The sequence below is a fragment of the Centroberyx affinis genome, unplaced genomic scaffold (genome assembly GCF_046629955.1).
Source record: "Centroberyx affinis isolate AG114_WGS23_722 - 3 ecotype Tasmania unplaced genomic scaffold, CSIRO-AGI_Caff_v1 ptg000772l_1, whole genome shotgun sequence".
NCBI lineage: Eukaryota > Metazoa > Chordata > Actinopteri > Beryciformes > Berycidae > Centroberyx > Centroberyx affinis.
The window spans coordinates 257,501-275,216 of record NW_027279380.1 but is presented as its reverse complement, the minus strand read 5'-3'; the positions used below and the strand labels follow the sequence as shown (position 1 = coordinate 275,216).

Genomic DNA, 17,716 nt, shown 5'->3' with positions numbered 1-17,716 from the left:
AGAGGCAAAGGGGGATTCTGGCATGGCCTGAGCAAAGTCATAAAAATATTTTCCTTTTTATTTAATGTCGTCCATAATTCATTGCCAGGAAAAGCTAATCAATAGCACCTTAATGAAAACTTGAGCCATATTTTATTTTGCCGCAGAGAAGTCCCGGATCAGCATTTGTTGCCTTGTTATGTGCTGGTTTTCACCCCTGGGCTGTTTGACAGATGTGCATCACATTTGCAGATACCTTAAATATTTGCTCTCTTCAACCACAATTGCTTTATCAAAACGCCATGGAGTAGGAGGGAAATTTCTGACGATGACAGCAATCAAGATTCAAAAGGAGGATAAAAGTCAATCTGTTCTGTGTCTGAATGCTCCCACATCCCAGACATGGCTTGAAATGAATACGGCAAAACATAATGCCAAACAAAAGGTGGACAGCTGATTTGGGACCTATCTGTTTCTATACTGACCAATGCATTTTTTAATACGAACTACATGCAGTTGACTTCGCCATCATTAAAATACAGTACAATATGTCAAGGTGTATGTCGACGCATGTGGATGCTTCAACACTTTGTTACACTTTAGACTCTTTTTATACTATACTTTTTCCTAAGACACATGAAACAAAAAAGTATTCTGCCTGGATGCAGTTCAGTGCATTTCATCAATTAAACAATGTATTAATTTTATTTGTCTTACTTATCTGTCACATATAACCAAATCAGACTGGCACGCAAGCAAGGAGGTGTGAAAAAAGTGGCGACTGGGAATCACTTGCAGAGTGATTGGTAAGATTCAATGCTAATTGTTTCCAGTGATCCTTGTCAACATAAGCCATGGTTCCAGTCAACTATCTACGAGCTCAGACTACAATTACAAGGGAAAAGGTCATTTTCCATGCTCTGAAAGGCATCCTAATGAACTGGTTGGCACCTATTTAGCGCTACTCTCCAGTCCGCTAAAACAGACTTTCCGCTGGTTGCATGCTTCACTTTAGCGGTGAACAGCATGAGATGTTTTTGTTTTGCCGTTTGTGTCAGATGCTACGACTGCAAACCTTAAGGAAACTTGTTTAGCGAAGGTTTAATCCCCCCCATTCGGAGCAAGCTCGACAACAGTTATTCATCAAAAAAAAAAAAAAGAAAAAAAAACTAATATCTCAAAGGTCAAGTCATAAAAAACAATATCTGCCCTCTTGCCAATGCCTTGTGCATTAGTTACTGCTAATAAAGCCATGCAGAGCGCTTTGATGGCAAAGGGCTGGGTAAAAAAAACATACTGCATGCTGGCAAGACGTTTTGGGTATGGACTGGTTTATGACTTACACAGAAGAAATTATTTGACTGTCAAGATAGGAAAATTTTATTGGTGAAAAGGGCGACCATTTTGACGTTCAACTGCCACCGGAATCAAGTTTTCTTATCCATATGGTGTTACAGGAGCGTATACAGAGCTGTCCAGTGGCTACACATCGTTTGCCTGTATTTGCATTGTCAGCCGGAGGTGAGAGGGTGGAGATCTGCCAAGTGCAAGACTCTGGGGCCAACGCCATGACAGCTGACGACTCAGCCAGGCCGTGTGTGCAGCGTTGCGCTAATAACAGCCAAGATCCAAGATCAAGTAAATCCTAATCACGGGGCTAATATGCCTCTAATGTGAAAATTCATATTTCTACTTGAGTGTTTCATGTTCAAAAGAGAGCGCATGTCATTTGGCTTGCCTTTGTGCAACACTAGGGCTTCCATCAGTCACTGATTATTGCAATGAGGAATTAAAATCCCTAAACACAAAGGAATCGGCACCACAGCGCTTTGGCTGTCAGAATTAACTAGCTAAAGTGACCTCAGCCTATACATGCTGTAGGAAGGGGGATCACATTCAATCAGATAGAAATATTCTCCCAGACACCCATTCATAATTGATTAATAAAAATACAGATGAGCATATTCATTTGTTCAAGCCTGTCCTTGTAGCGTTACCAGCTATTTTCCACTCTTTCAAAGTCAAGTTTTCCAATACCTGAGGCGATTGACACTGCTATCCACGCTGTACTGCTCTTTTATGCTAAAGCTAAGCTGCAGAAGGGGCTGTCTAGTTTGTCAAGACTGTTGAGGGAGGCGGTGCTGCACTGTTAGTCTTCCCCCCTTACGGCGCCCTGTGTTTACGCCGATCCCTCAGGCCATTTGTTTGCAGCACTTCCTTGCCCCACAGCACCATGCATAATGCAGGAATGAAAATGTTAACAGTGGCAAATAAAATCGGCAAGGTGCCCCCACAAATCAGGGTAGTTTAGGAGCACATTTAATCATCCATGCGTTGGGGAGAACGTACGGCGATTTATTGTGGCATTTCAAAGAAGATCAGGACCCCATTTTTCCGAGGCCCCGACCGAAAGCTTCTTGCTCAGTTGCCCCGTCCTCTGCAGACCAGTGGCATCGGTCTCTGCACATCTCTTTGAAACATCTCAACATTTTGGCCCAATTATGTTTAGCATCTCTTGGCTCACAAGCAGATGAGAGAAGAACTTTGCTTGTACTGTAGAAGGTTGCACAGAATTGCATCAACAGAGCCCACCCAGCAAAAGAAATAACAAAAAATAGGCATTGTTTGAAGAGGGTCTCCCATGTATACACACCACCAGTAATCCAATCAAGGTCTTGCATTTCTCCAGTATGCTCCAAGACAAACAAGTTACAGCACCATATGGTGGTGTCAGGAAAATAAATAATTTAAAGAAATTCATGTGCAGTACGCAGATGAGCGACCGCAGAAATACCAACACAGGCATCCTCATACTTAACCCCACTAATAAGAACCCCAGCAGGGGGGCCGCAGAGACACATACGCAAGATCTAGCCTTAACTGGATTGAGAACTACTTTGGAATTTCAAAGACATGGACTGGCAACTGTCTCTGGATGTAAGGACAGCGTTTGGTTCAGATACAATCTGCAGTGCCTTTCAGCACTTCCTGAACACGAGACAGCCTAATCTAATGTACTGGGGGGGCAGAATCTGCGCAGGCTTTTAGCCCAGTGCCCGCTTGCCTCCTCTCACATCTGACTGCAGTCAAAAATCCACTTGTTATTTTTATTTCCACTGTATTTTCCCTGAGGTGTGCTCTGCGTGGCTTGAGTCATCATTGTTCAAGTCTTTAGAGTCTGAAAAAACACACACGCGCACACAAAAGCTGGTGGCAAGGTTATAGCCAGTCAGACAAGGGGGCACTCGTATTCTGCCAACCCCAGGGAAAACTCACAGAGGGCTCCAGAGAGGGGGAACAGAGATGTGCCGTGTTGCTGACATGGCAGCCGTCACGTCACACTAAGCAGTAAGAGTGATGAGCGCAGACAGCACTGGTAAGCACTGAGATTTGTAAAAAATACTGTAGCGGCTTCCAACCCAAACGGTGAGGAGTTTGTGGATTATATGGTCAGCGGCTGCCTTCTTCAGAGCAGGGCTGAAAGATATTGACAAAAAAATCCAATTGCGATTATTTGATAGATTTAAACTGCGATTCATATCACAATTTTTCTTGTCATCATTTTTTTTTAGAACTTAACAATTGTTTCAAGTAAAGTGATTTTGTTTAAAAAAAAAAAACAATAGATGTGCAGGATTTACTGAGTTTGAGTATGATGAAAGGTTTTCCACAATATTGTACCAAAGATTATCCGGAGCACTAAAACACCTTGTTGAGAAATCCATTTTGGACGCTCTTCTCTCTTAAGCAGTTAATTGCAGCCTCTGCGTTTTGGAAATTGCAGAAGTTCATATTGCGATTTCAGTTTTTTTGTTTTTTTTTTCAATTAATTGTTCAGCTCTACTTCAGAGTTAGCTAAAATATCTAACAGTGAATACAAGGGAAAAAAGACTTCTGAAAACTGCCAATATCACAATGAGCCTAAATTCATTGTTAACAACCTCGCACTCAAGAAAAGTGGAGGGATGATTGATAACTGGTGCTCAGAACATTCCTCGATGCCCCAATTAAAAGGTTGCAGCCTGTTAATATAATAACCCTATATAAAAAAAAATCTAACTAATATCTGATGTTTCTGCAGCACTGAAACTCAACAAAATCCAACAAAATTTCACATCCTTTGATCGACGACAAGGCTCTGTTGCTTCTTTTTTTTTTTATCAATCAGTCGTGCAGAGCTTTCTCTCCTGGTGCCTGCTGTGCATCTCTGGCAATATGTGCGCTGAGGACAAGAAGCAGCTTGAGACACCTGTATGGTACACATGTAAGGTAACAGGTGCCAGTCAAAGGTCTGTAGAGAACATGTAAACTAAGCAGATGAGCACCAAAATCAAGCAAATAATGAGCGACAACAGCCACCCTCTGAAAGCAGTGTAGGTGTGGTAGGAGAGGGAGCAGATGCCTACTGCAACATAAAATATGCACCAAGCTTTTCGGTGGCTCTTTCATCCCAGCGACTACGAGAGTACATAATAAACACCTGAGGTAACTCTCTTTGTACGTGCACCGTCAGCATTTTGCATATGATAATGTGTTTTTAAGAAATGTTTTTGTGTGCCACGATTTTTGCGCCAAGTATTTGTGATTTTCATTTTTGTTCTCTCCATCTGGATGCTGGTCAACAGAATTTCCCTCTTAGGGATAATAAAGAGGAATTTGAACTTGAACTTATACATAATTGAAGTACAATAAATTAACAAACCACTTTAAGTCACAAAATGATAGGCTATTCAGGAAAAAGCTGATGATTTCTGAATGTCAAAGTAGGAATGTGGCTGAGAATCTGCATATAGCCAGCATAAAACATAAATCCTCAAAAACGCAGTCACATGTTACTCAGAATGCCCTTGATTTAATGTGAAAACCCCAGCCTTTACCAATGGAAAGGTGCACCACAAACCGCAAGGATTTTCACAGCTCTAACTATTTTTAGATAGTACAGTGTCTCTTTGTAGCTTGACTTTGTAATCAAATAGATTTGTGACTTCATATCCAATCCCCAGCCTTGTTGGGGAGAACTAGTCATTATTATACATCTGGAAGCGACAATGCCGGGTTTGCAAGATGTCAGCTGACCACTACAGACTTCATGTAAGCCATCAAGCAGAATTCTTTATATGGATTTTGTTTCTATTTATATCAAGGCACCACCACTGGCGTGGATGGTAAGACAACAATGCAGCAGCTGGCAGACAGCATGGTATATCAAAGTGCTAGTATGAGAGCTTTGAATGTTTTAATCTGTTTCTATAGGCCTGATCTTATATATCAGAAGCATCTACAACACACAGACTATCTATCAATGTCTCTGCCTATCAATGGCACTGTAGGTACTGTATTGTGACAAGGCAGTGATTAATAATATTCATTTGCATACAAAATTGTCTACTTTTATGAGATTGGAAGATTCATAAAAATGTTTTAATATTACTCTCTTTCTGACAGCAAGAACTGTTTACACGCTGCTGCAGCTGCACAACCTTGAAATGCAGGTTATTTAGCGGAGGAAAAAATATGACAGTAAAATGAAAGCTCTGCAACAACACAACATTTTGTTACCTCAGGCATATATCAAACCAAATCAAACACATCGCATGATCAATTTAATTGGATTTCTTAAGAAACTTAAATAAACACACAAAACAGTCTTGCCTCAGTTATATCCACTGACATCACAAAATGTAACTCTTAAAACTGTAAATGGGTACGAGATGCTTTAAAACTTTAAAATGCTGTTGCCATCTATTGCCCTGTCTTTCAAGGACCACTGGTACAACAATATCTGCTGCTGGCATTTCACGACTTGTGAAACTGCAAGCTTTTAACACGATGCTTCCCTGTTTACTGTGCACATCAGGACAAAGCAAGCTAACAGGATAAGCAAAACAAAAAAAAGATGCCCTAAGTTGCTCCACATCCATGATAAATCACTACCACTTTTATAGCCTCTAATAAGTTGATGCAAGGCCATTTTTCTTCCTGCCCATCGTTCAAACATTTAAGGCATATTTACAAGGAACTTGTTAAAATATTTAATAACATTTAGTGGCAATTTCGGAACGGCCTGTCATGGTGGAATTTATTGCCTTTAAGTGTTTAAAAAGGCGATGACATGAATAACAAACTGTCAAAATTATCTAATTTGCATAGACAGGCCATAACTCCTGATACCTTGCATTAAAAAAAGAGGTTTTTAACAAAACGAGTCATAAAAGAAGCATTCAAAGTGAGTGATGGCAGAGACTCCTCCACAAAGTCGCACCACAGAGACAGCTTCCCCCACTACAGATGCTTCCGAGATCAAGTCAGCCAATAAAAGGACATATATCCTGCTGCTTTGACTTATTTATCCTGTGTGGATGAGCTCAAGATGGAACATCTCCTATAGGCAAGCTTAATTAATTGTGATAAAAGGGCTAATTCAGAGGCTGCACAAGAAAAGTGAGCCAAACAATAATATTCCCCACAAATCATCTCTGCCCGTCAAATATTTCCTCCATAACTTTCTAATTCAAAGTCCTTCGGACGTGAGGCTTTTGTTAAGAAACCTCACGGAGCCAAACAACCTCCCACGCCTCTCCGCCTCTCTGTCCGCACTCCTGACTAAAACCATCAGATGAACTTGAAGCTGTCGACGTTAAACTGTCTTGTCCTTTGTTTGACTCAACAAGATGGTGGCCATGTTTGATGCTGCTCCTTCCACCGGATTCAGAAGTTTTCATGTTAAGACTCCATGACCTGGTCCTGCCCTGGCTGTCCCAGTCAGAAAAGGGCCCCCGTTGACACTGATTGCAAGGCTATGAGTAGTCTCTCCCCTGTGCCCTCTCAGCGCAACTCTAATTAATAGCCAATTCATCTTCTCTGATCTGAGCCAGCACATGGAGTAATATATCGTTAGTTTGGCAAGCGAGCTATTAAAGTGTAATAACCAAGTACCGGCACTCGATTTGGGAGAGTAGCACATACTTAACCATGAAGTGGAAACAATTAATTTATTGGAGGATCTCCTGTAACCAATCATTTACCAGTACTCACACTGTGTTGCAAAAGCCAACTCCTGTTGCGTGTGGCACAAGTCAATGACATTTTTTGGGCTCAACGCCTGAAACCTCTTGCACTATGACCAGTTATGCACGTCTCATCTAATCCACACTGTCACACCTTCTGCCTACAGAGAAAATTCCCCTTCAAATGTCCATCTTCAAGGTAGGAAGTTCATTACAAAAGGGATCCTGCTCATTTAGAGTCTACAAGGTGAAACATATTTTATTCTTAATGTCCCCAAGCTCATACATAGACAATACTTTGCCTTGGATTAGTTGCATGTGAAAATATCTATTAAGATGCATTATAATTTATGTTGCAACACTATATCTTGGTACTGTGAAACGCCATAAAAAACAGGGATCCAAGAGGCAATTCCTTCTCTTTTGCTCCAGTAAGAGGATTGGACATGGCAGGTGAGGGACTCTGCCAGAAGGGTCATATGGTGCCTGGAATTGAGGCCACTAATGCATAAGTAAAGCAAATATCCTGAAGGATCAGAGTGTGTGCACATTGACACATGCACGCACGCACACACACACACACACAAACAGGCACCCATGCATACACACACAGAGACATCAGATTATGGCCCTGAAACACAGCCAACATCAACATTGCTTGCAAACAAGGAAACTATGACAATCAATGCAAATAATAATCTATTGTACACAGACTGATTTAACTGCAATTTTTGCATTTGTCCTGTCTCATACAATTAAGGGACACAATTACTTAGAAAACAACCCATTGTGTCCCTTTCCTTTATCATGCACCTTAAAACAACAACGCCTTCCTCCAAACTTTGATAATTGCAGGAAACAAATGAAAATTCGTAAGACTCAAGCTTGTGCCTTTGCCTGCCTCTGAAGCAAAACCTTTAAAACCCATTATTCTTTTTGCAAGAACTAATGACGTTTTTTGTCTCTTCAGCTTAAGACACTAATTGACAGTTTTTTTGGAGGATAGCCCAGATGGAAAAATAAGTACCCCCTTAAAGACCCAACTCCCTTGCTCATCCCCCTAGCTTTAAGTCCCTTATTAATTAAACTTTCACCAAGTCAGGAATTTTTATTAAAAAGATAAAGTCTGCTGCACCGTAAAACAGAACTAGCCTATTGTCTCCGAAGCTAAAATTTTATTTCCATAAATAAAAGAGACTTTTTAATACCATCATTTGCGGCAGAGGGACTGGGACCAAAAGATCCACACAGTACAGTAATTAGAGGGAGATTTTCATCCCAACTACTCTAGAATTGGTCAGCCTCAACCAATACCCTTTGCTCCAAGTGAATAAATACTGTAGGATTGCTCTGTTTAGCATCAAGGGATCTTACTGTACTGTATGGCAAACATAGACAGCATCATCAAGCTCAGAAGTGACTGAAGTGCAAATATATGTTTTGCCATCAGTGTGTGTCTGGTCATACACATCAGAAATCCCGGCACACTGTTATTCAGAGAGGAAATAAACATACAACCAAATATTGACTGCAGTTTTATGATCAGTCATCCAGTTGATCAATCAATTCCCACTTGTGCCATTAACTTTGGAACAATATTTGTCAATCAACGTCATAAGACAGAGATTGTGTTTCTCTAATTAGGATGCCTTCTCCTTTCCGCTGCTTTTACAAAAAAAATTTGAATTCTCACTAATTATTATAGTATTTATACGCATTAAATTGTGTATAAATACTCGCTTTGAATTTACTACATGGAGTTTGGGGAACAAATTTTAAACAAATCCCATGCAGCATAACCTTGTTCTCGCAAACCTTGGGAATGGAGGATATTCTGAAGACTGCAATGCTCAGATAATTGAAATACAGTCAATATTGTGTTATTATGTTTATTCAAAATATGAAAAAATGCTTGCCTGAACTGAAACAATTCGACTTTAAAAGGCGTTTTGAATTGTATGCATCAAACAGAAACTGTGGCAATTATGCGCCACCTTGTATTCCATTCATTGCGTCATTTAACCATTCAGTTTGGATGTTTGATTTAATTCAGCACACAGTTTAATTTTCTGAGGTTCTAGTCAATGATAATATTCCATTATCAGCCTCAAAGGATGATGCTCAGTAAAACAAATTATAAGGAAAATACCAGGCATACTTGAGTGAACTATTTGTTTCTTTAATTGCAATCCTATGAAATCACAGCTTCGCAAAATTTGACGACCTCACACCTCACGTCACATCGCTCTCATTACACTACTTGTGAAATATATGCTGCAATGTCTATGAGAATTACAATTATATTTATTATATCTACCTTGATTTTCCTTATCTTAGAACTACCATACTGATTAATGCTTCAACAACAAGCATCAAACACTGTGAGGCAGAACTGTTAAATCGCTTCATGCTTCTCTGAATGTCTTCAGCTGCTTCTGACCACAAATTCAAAGTGAAAACAGGGAAACTGCCTTGGCGGATCATAGTAAAAGATCCCAAGGGATATTCTCTGGACGTGTGTATCTGTAGAGAAGGTCGAGGAGGGCAACACTTCATCTCTTCTGGTGCAACCTGTAGTCCGCAGGTCAAACTCATCGCTATGTCAGTCAGTTATGATGCTGAGATGGAGGCAACGCTTAAACAGAGGACTGCTGATACATGTATAGCGTTAAGGTGTGATAAGTTGCCAGAAAAGTAATACATCATCCTATGAAGAATCATTGTGCCTGTTCTGGACCAGACAGACTTCCACACTCACTGCTGTACAGCCAGCAAATCACAGCCAATTAAGAAGCCTTTAAACTTACAAGTCAAGCATCACTTGTTGTGCTGCCCATAATGGGGTTTTATGGGTATGAAGCAGTTTTGATGGCTGTATTGGTCTTGTGATGAATGCTAAACTTTACAGGAAATGTGGCCTGAGTGAGAGGGGTGCTGAAAACTAAATAGCTCATTTGGCTCTTTCAGTTTTTCAGGGACACAAAGAAAGAGGATAAGAGAGGCTTTTAGGAACTGCGACTAAAATCCAACTTCATCAATTCATGAGAATCACACTTTCTAGTTATTCTGAGAGATAAACATTTCAGGCCTGTTCCCCAAATTTTTTGTGTCAGTTTTCTGTTTTCTGCTAACGAGATGTCACTAATATGTACTGGAATGCTGTGTGAATAGACAATTTGATTGGCCACGAAGAACTTAATGATGTATACCAAATGTGGGGGGACAGCTTCTAAGCGCAGATTTTTGTAGACAAACATACTTGTTGACAACATTTTCCACCCAGTTTGTCATTTCTGTCAGGCTGAAATCTAAAAATAAGTGCAAAATGTTTCCAAGATACAACATCCGTTAACAAATCATGTCTTATTAGCATTTTGCCTCAATTGGTCAGATTGTAAGGACACATTATGAAAAAAATGACACTTAGCAAGAGGCGAATCTTAATTAAAAGAAAAACAGTATTCTTGCATGCATGCATAGAGAAAACAAATTTGAATGTGTACCTGGGTACCTTTTAACTAATTAAAAAAAAACACAAATCAAACATTGTAAGTTGTCCATTTACATAAATGCACCCTCCTATTGTGATGTGAATTTTGTTGTATTGTTCCTCTGTGCACACAGCAGCTTATTCCAGCTTAATTTGTGCCACTGTGTCTTCCTGTGAGCAGACTCCAGTCATCTTTAAACGGCTCCATTTAAAATGCAATTTGATTATCTGCCAAATTGCTACCAAGTCTTTCCCTCTGCAGCTTTGGGATGGGGGGTAAAATTTTTAATTAGCATTTGTGCATAAAAGAGAGGTCTTTGTTGCATTTTGTACATGGCATCCCAGAATGACCACCACTTTCAAAGAGTCATCACCCAAACGATTTCAAACTAATAGATCCAAAGGGAGAGGAGCAGTCCTGGCAAGAAGGGGAAGGGAAATTCACAGAGGTCTTCAGTGGTGCTGAAAAAACCCACAGGACATGGCATGTTTAAATAATCCAAAACTTTTCTTTAATCATAGTTTAGAAAATTGGCTGGGACCTTCAGCAGGAGACAGCTGCTCTGCCCCATAGCCATTTAATGAGATTCGCTGAGGGTTTCCCTTAAAATATTTACGCTGTCCCATGGCACAGCAATATTGTCCTAGAATAGGGAGATAAGAGCCAAGGAGGTGTGTTGAAGTTCTCCTAATCAATTTGCTAATTACTGGAGCCGCTATAGGAGAGGAGAGAGGAGTCCCTTCTGGCAAGCTGTATTCTAATAAACGCTGAAAAATTTATTTACTCCCTTAGCCAAGAGGAATTGTGAAGTGGGATTACAGCAGAGGGCTGATTGAGACAGAGCTCTGTTGTGGTTGAGGTCTTAGTCAAAGGAGCGGGGAGAGGTCTCCAAACATAAAAGGCTCTCTCAGGACCTACACCTTTGCATCTGCTCAGGGGCAGAGGATGGCAGAAAGAGCTTTTACTCTCACAGACACCGCACAGAAAGACCTGACTACTGTAGCTACATATTAACAAATATTAACCTGACTTTAAAAACTGATTCTTGCGTAATAAAATATTATTATAAGAGTTAACAAATATGTATGCAGTGTATATACTGCATAATTCACTTACTTACATATATGGAGATAAGACAGTAGATTACACTTTTATACGTTTGTGATAGTAGCCATGGGCCACTCAGACCAGAGGGCAGGAGCCCAGACATTATGCCAGACGTTAGGGTTGTGTGTTTGATGCCACCCTAATGCCCTCTGGCACGGGGCGACCCTCCCTCCCAACCTCTGGGACTGAGGGCAACACTGGACCTGTCATGGGACACAGCTCCCATCTTCTTCAGGGTTGGGGGCAAAACCTGCTGCATCTCTTCAATGCCACATTATATACACCCCCCGCCCCCTTTCCCAAGCCCTGTAGCCAATAGCTTGCCACCCTGACCAAGAAAGGTCAAAGGTCAGCTTAAACTGAGAGCTTGAAGGGCATTACCGTAAGCTAATGACTAGCCACTATGGCAGCAGCACAACGGAGCATGGAGGAAGTTATAGCCTTGGGTATACAGTATTACCAATATTATCTGCCACGACCATAACTACCACACATTTGCTACCATTACTAATCATGAAGTGTAGGCGGCCAGGAAAACTGCTGTATGCCTTCAGGTTATGGTATTAAATATTAAGTATTTAACTTTAATACTTTTGGCCTGTATTGATTCATTTGCAGTCCAGGGAATTGCCTTTTTCACTTTTGTTTAAACAATTGAATTCAACCAGTTTCTTCAAGCGTTTGCACTTCTTGCCTGACGCCTAAGCGAGAGTGGGGGTCTTAGACAAGTGTGGGCTGCTTGTATTTGTCCCTGCTGCCCCTAGTGGACAAACTACAGTCTGCCAGCAGCTCGGGGAAGGGAATTCCAGCAGGAGAGAGTCTATAGTGGGACAGGGGAGTTATTTTAAGGCACAGAGGAAGCATTTTGTCTTACTTTCTGGGGTGAGACAATGTATTATCAAAGCCCCATCCAGCGTTTTTAAACTGTGGGGAGATGAAATTCCTGTTATTAAACAATACATAATTTATGTAATTTGTTTTAGATATTGCCAAACCACATAACATTTCAGCCAAAATTATATTGGATTCTTATTAAAAAAACATTTTCCTATTTGCACTACCCTAATACTGATTAAATTAATATTAATCATGTGATTCAAACCATAATGGTGTAAAAAAACATATTCAATTATTGAAAACAATGAAAATTTTGTTTAATTTGGGATTACAATTGGAATATTTATAGTTTTAATATCAATATTATTTTACATTTTGCTCATTCTTTTCTGCTTTTCTGCCCTGATGCAAAATATGTTCACATGGAAAAAAAACAACTTAATCCTGTGGATTTATTTGCATTGATATCAGTCCGTTTCCATGTCACTCTATTCATTTCTCCAATCAACTTGTTTCCCTAACTCCCACAGTCTCTCCAGCAGTCCCTCCAGTGTCGTTGAGCACATGAATCTGAGCACAAACAATCCCACGGAGAATTGAGGCAAAAACAAAAACACAAAAAAACCTGTTGCTGTGACATTTTGTTCCCTCTCACCTCAACGCACGCCAGTCACAATGGACCGGTGTGTGGGGGATCTGTGTTCAGATCACCATGGTGATGGCTCTCTGCCTCCCAAGGCTCCCTGGGGGGGAAGGGGGGGTGGCGGCTGTGGGGCGGGGGGGGGGGGGGGGGGGGGGGGGTAACAGAGCACGTTGCCAACCAAGCAGCAACCAAAATGTAGATGAAGAGAACGAGAGAGAGAGAGAGAGAGAGAGAGAGAGGGAGAGAGAGAGAGAGAGAGGAGAGGGACTAATGCCTGAGAGATGCTCCAAAACGCATCTTCTACTGATGTAACACACATTTCCTGCCCAGTCAGAGCGAGTCCACTATCAGCGCAGTCTCTAAACTCGGCTTACAGTAAAACAGAGCAACTGATACAGCGGTAATCAACGGAGATTGACGGTTGCGGGGAAAGCCTTTCACTCCCCTAACCTTTGAAAGGGCAAAAAATAGAACAAAATGGTGCAGGTTCATGAGCACAAGGGCTGAGCACATCTGTTTGGGGGTAAATCATCTTTACATGACAGAGAGGCACAGACATGGCATTGCAGTGAACAAGACAAAAGGGCACTTCACTCTACACCATCGGCTCTTATTTCGTTTGCTTATATGATTGTTGCCCCCCTTCCTAGATGCAATCAACCCAGTGCATTCACTAAAGGATATCCACAACGCTGTCGGCATGAAACAAACACACTGACAACATAAAGTTAGAGACCAGGGCAGGAAACTAATTTTCTCACCTAACAGGCAAAGTGGCTGGTGGATCCCCCAAAAAAACCCCGCAAAAAACACCTACATTATTACATTACTACACTATTTGTCCAGCCAAATTGTTGTGTATGATAGAAAAGAGCCAAAGTGGCTAGAAGAGTTGACAACCTTACCAGTAAGTGCAACAATTTAACAATTTGACTGGCGGTAATTTCCCACGCTAGTAGGGTTCGACCAATAAGGGTTTCTGAAGGCCGATACCAGTAACGATATATTTGGATTGAAGCTGCCGATAGCCGATTAGCTGTGTGCTAATATTCAATATCTTAAAATTTGACCATTTTCATGCCAACAACTTACAAGCATCCCTTGTTTCCCCTGAGTATTTTATTCTTGTCGGGGTGGAAAAGCCTCTGAAACAGCATTTAGATGATGTGACACTAAAATTCTCCATTGAAAACCCAGACTAATTAAACTTTTTTAAGGTTAGCAGCTATTTCAGACAGGGTGACTCAGCCCATCTATTCAATGGCAGGGAAACTGCTGGGATAGATTACTGCCTTTAAATTAAGAATACATTTACAGAAATTATTCTCGAAAAAAAAAATTAATTAATGTGCAAAGAAAATAAAATTTCATTGCAGGTTTTACAGACTGTTTTTATGTACTTGTGGTCAGGGAGGAACCTCCATCTCACTGGTAGTGGATGACATGACTGGCCGATATCCAATATTTAAAAAAAAAAAAAAAAAAAAAAACCCCAGTATCTAACCCTAGTAGAGACTAAGGCAAGATCCACAAATACTTTCATAATGTCATAATCTAATACAGCAGGTTCCTTTATTGATGGATATACACTAATATCATTCAAACATTTATTTAACAATTTACATTTTTACACACTGGTATTTTACCAGGTGCTTAGAATGTAATGAGTGAATCAATTATAAAACGTCTTAAAAAATTGACAGACAATGCAGTGGGAAAAACCACAGTACTAATCACTGGAATTATAAAAATTACCTCCCGGTGTGGTTTTAATGTGGATTAAGATTAGTGTGTCTGACATGTCTCCTATCTGATTTACTTGAACAATGAACATGACAGAAATACTGTAATAATACTAATACGGCAGACCACATAAGGTGACACAACATTAGATTGTAAGCTACCACAGCTCTCTTGGTATATAAATAAATACTGCATTGAATTTCCATTAAAACAACATGGTTGAACAACCACTACAAGTAGCTGGCAATTTGTTAAATGAGTTAATTGGTCACCGGTTTAGCCAATTCATCTTAATGCTTGTTTTTGGACCACACCCAAAAGAGCGGCGGCTCGGGCATGTACCGTAGCCAACAGTCCCTTCAAGTACTTTGTTATACTGAATCCCTGGTGGTGAAGGTTGCCAAAGTCGCGACTGTCCCTTAATTTCAATTTTCAATCAGCCGCTTTACTTTAACTCCTCAACACCTCAGTCCCTTTATAGGAATCTAAAATATAAAATAAACTCAGCTCAATATGACTGGCATGTCTTGGAGTAAGTACAGCCGACACCACGTCTTACAGCTCAGTCCGACTGATTTTAGCCTGATACAGAGCTGTTTACTAGGTGGCTGCCAGGTGGTGCGGCCACCGAAAAGCTACAGGCCGGGGGAAAGGGCCTAACCTTTACACAGTGTCTAAACGTCCTCACTTTCTCCTTGAACATCTATCCTTAACTGTATGTGCTCTTCTGGTCCCCTCCCTGTCCCAAAGTGGCCAGCTGGGAACGGTGCGCATGTGCTGACGTCCCTACTAACCTTGGCCAGTGTAAGGATTACCGTGCATTTACACTCAATGCTCCTTCTTTCCTTAAGACTTATTAAGAATGATAATGAGCTCGGAAAGGGGCAGCATGTCCCTTTCTCAACTCAGAGAAAGCTCTCTGTCTGTCTCTCTCACTGTTCACTTCTTATTCCTCTGTCTCTCTCTCTCTCCCCCTCCCTCTCTCTCTCTACTTGTCTTATTCTCCTCTCTCTCTTTCTCTCTCACTGTTTACTTGTCTTATTCCCCCCTCTCCCTCTCTCTCCCTCCCTCTCTCTCTCTCTCTCTCTCGCTCTCCCTCCCTCTCTCTCCCTCTCTCTCTCTTCTTCCTCTCTCCCCCTTCCCTTCTGTCTATCTCTCTCTCCCCTCCGTGCCTCGCTCTCTTTCTCCACAGTATTGAAAGGACCCAGGACAAATTACCAAAAAGGCCATTTTCATCTATGAACTGCAGGATTTAATCGATACTTATTTCATGCCTTCAAAATCAACCCTATATTACTGTTGTCTGTGTGATTTGTTTATTTTGCTCTGGAATATTCCTTCAGTCGAAGGGGGGAAATGCACGGGATGCAATTCACCTTGAACCTCCATTATATTGGATTTCTCTACTGGCTGATCAAGCATGCAAAAAGGACATTTCCCCAGCACTAAAATAAAAACAATAATGATGATTAAAAAAACATGTGTGCTATTTGTGCTGGTAGAACAGTATGTGTTGAAGGCAGTATATTTTTACAAGGCAAAGCACTATGGTTGTGGTTGTGTGAATTCAGATACAAAATCATTACATTGGGGGCAATTGATAAAGCTCATGTGTTGGGAAACAAAAGTAATAGCTCCTGAAGCCTGTCAAATGCCGCCTGGGATTATTGACGCTTATTTGACATCAAAGACCTGAGGTCCAGAGCCAAGGTCAAACGGAAAAGGAATACACATGGGTTTAATTCTACACACCCCTTGACAGATGCAGATGGGTACTTATGAGACATGAGGCATTTCACTGACTGATAGTGCTGCAGGAAATAGGAACGTTGGCGGCATCACACACTGATTAACCAATGAGATCCCCAACTAGCCGAGCGGACCGAGCAGCTCTGCACTCCAGGCAACATTTCAAGTGTCGTTTTAGAGAGACCCAATCGAGAGGCCGAGAGGACCGCATCCATAAACAGAGAACTAAACACACACACACACAAACCAAAACGCAATTAAAACAGCACAAATTAACAATTACAATCTTCACTTTCTCAGACAGATTTGCCCGGCCCTACTTTCATACGGTGACGATGAATACTCTGAAAGGAGGAGGAGGAGGGGGGGGAGCAGAGAGAGGAAGAGAGAGAGAGAGAGAGAGGGGTAGAGGAAGGAGGGCAGTATGTTTGACAGATGGATATTGCAGTGTCTCATCAATGCAGAAGAGAGATGAGAACCTGTACCACCGGTCTGACAGTGAAGGCTGGCCGGTGTCCAGCTGGAGATGGACCTCCGGACGGCAGACACATGCCGTCACATTCCACAGTTACACTGAGGGAGCACACAGGATAAGGAGCTGGAAACTGCTACTACTGATGCACTGTACAGCTCTCTTTGGACAGACTCCATAACGCCTGTACAGTACCACTGCAATGCACAGAAGTGAACTAGTATAATGTCACACGCCTTCGATTGTTGTTTTAAGTGAGCTCATAAAATACGTGACACGGCTAAAGTAAACGTACCTTTGGTCTGGCTAATGCTTGCTATTCATATCATACAAAATGCAAGCTGATTTCATGTCTAAACATGTGTTTTTAAAGCTTGCCTGTTTAAGTGTCAAGTGTGTGCTTGCTTTGCATGCATGAATACATCAGCAACAGTTAGGCTACACAGCTGCTGTATTAACAGGGAATTTTGGAAAATACCACAAAAGCATACAGTAGTGTATGTTTTCACATTATGAAATCATACCATCTGCAGCTGTCTTGTAAAAAAAAAAAAAAAGGGACATCACAACTGTACCACTGAGAAAAAAAAAGTTTCATGTTTACCTTGTGTTGTACTGGCACTGGCATTTTTAATATAGTAGATGGCTTTCCATAAATGATCTGTTTAACCAAAGACAGGGGAGAAGA

The 17,716-nt window shown here is 41.1% G+C and overlaps 1 long non-coding RNA gene across 1 annotated transcript in view; it reads right to left on the bottom strand.

Moving 5' to 3' along the window:
- Positions 1 to 17,716, bottom strand: part of LOC139644676 (uncharacterized) — a 76,464-nt gene that overhangs the window by 56,954 nt on the left and 1,794 nt on the right. Inside the window, exon 2 of the long non-coding RNA XR_011695203.1 lies at positions 17,633 to 17,689. This is a non-coding gene — a long non-coding RNA (uncharacterized lncRNA). The remainder of the gene's footprint in view (positions 1 to 17,632; positions 17,690 to 17,716) is intronic.